At 45.0% G+C, this 1084-nt stretch overlaps 1 pseudogene; it reads left to right on the forward strand.

The window, feature by feature from the left end:
• Positions 1-633: 633 nt before the first annotated feature.
• Positions 634-1084, forward strand: part of LOC108766896 (uncharacterized) — a 25967-nt pseudogene continuing 25516 nt past the window's right edge.

A 1084-nucleotide genomic window follows, 5' to 3' on the forward strand; every position in this document is an offset into this window, starting at 1 on the left:
ATAACTCCTGAGTCGCTGCACGGAAAGAGATTCGTGTCGGTCGGTCCCTCCTCTCCCCCGTACCCCTTCCTGGTCATCGCTTTATCAGTGGATGCTCGTTTGGCGCCGGCGGCATGCATCATTAAGCTTCCAGCGTGCCGTAACGCCGACGAGGCTTACTCGCACGAAGCACAGAGTCCACATACACGCTCTACCGCCCGACATTCCCTCGTAGCCTCCCTCGAAACTGTCCACCCCCGCATTTTCCGACCACCCTCTGCCATCCTTCTACGTGTCTCTTGCTTCCCCCCCCCCCTCCTCTCCTTTACACGTACACTCATACGGCACATACTCGAGCTTTCGCGTAGACTCCCACGCGTCCGTATGCTTATATATGTGTGTATGTGTGACGGGCAGATGTAATAAGAGCGTGTACGTGTGCACGCGTGCACACATGTCCATATATAAGGTACACAGACGCACACAATCGCCCGTCACCCTTTCGCGTTCCACCACCCTCGTGCTCCACAGCCCAATTCCCCTTAACGCTAATTTATCTTAATTACATTCTACGCGCGTCGGCATGCGTCCGTGTTCACGCGAGCACGTATGTGTTGCTCGTGAATGTGTACGTACGCCGGTGACATGTCGACGATGTGGTCGAAACGTAGATGCTTCTCTTTGCCAACGTGTGGAATTTTCGGAGAATACACTTACAGGTACACGAGCGGAAAAGTTTACTCATAATAGTCGGATAGTCAAAATATATTTAGTTGAAGGAGAAACTTTGTATTAAGAGTTTTCCTCAAACGCGCGTAAACTTATAAGTTGGGAGTTTGAAGGCAATATATAATTTTAGTGAGATTAAATTTTCATGCAAGCACCAGCAGTAAACGATATATTAAAAAATACTGCAATCGTTATATCGTCAAAAATTGAAATTATATAACATATATAAAATTATATAATATTATATCTTCAATTTTGATATATCTTTTTTTGCGACAGAAATGAATCCATTCTTTTCGATGAAAGTAAGTTATTTTGCAGGGAATGGAAGTAACTCGTTACTTGTAACGAAGTTACAGTTACAAGTTACTTTTTT

This window comes from Trachymyrmex cornetzi, unplaced genomic scaffold (assembly GCF_001594075.2).
Source record: "Trachymyrmex cornetzi isolate Tcor2-1 unplaced genomic scaffold, Tcor1.1 scaffold64, whole genome shotgun sequence".
NCBI classification, from domain to species: Eukaryota; Metazoa; Arthropoda; class Insecta; order Hymenoptera; family Formicidae; genus Trachymyrmex; species Trachymyrmex cornetzi.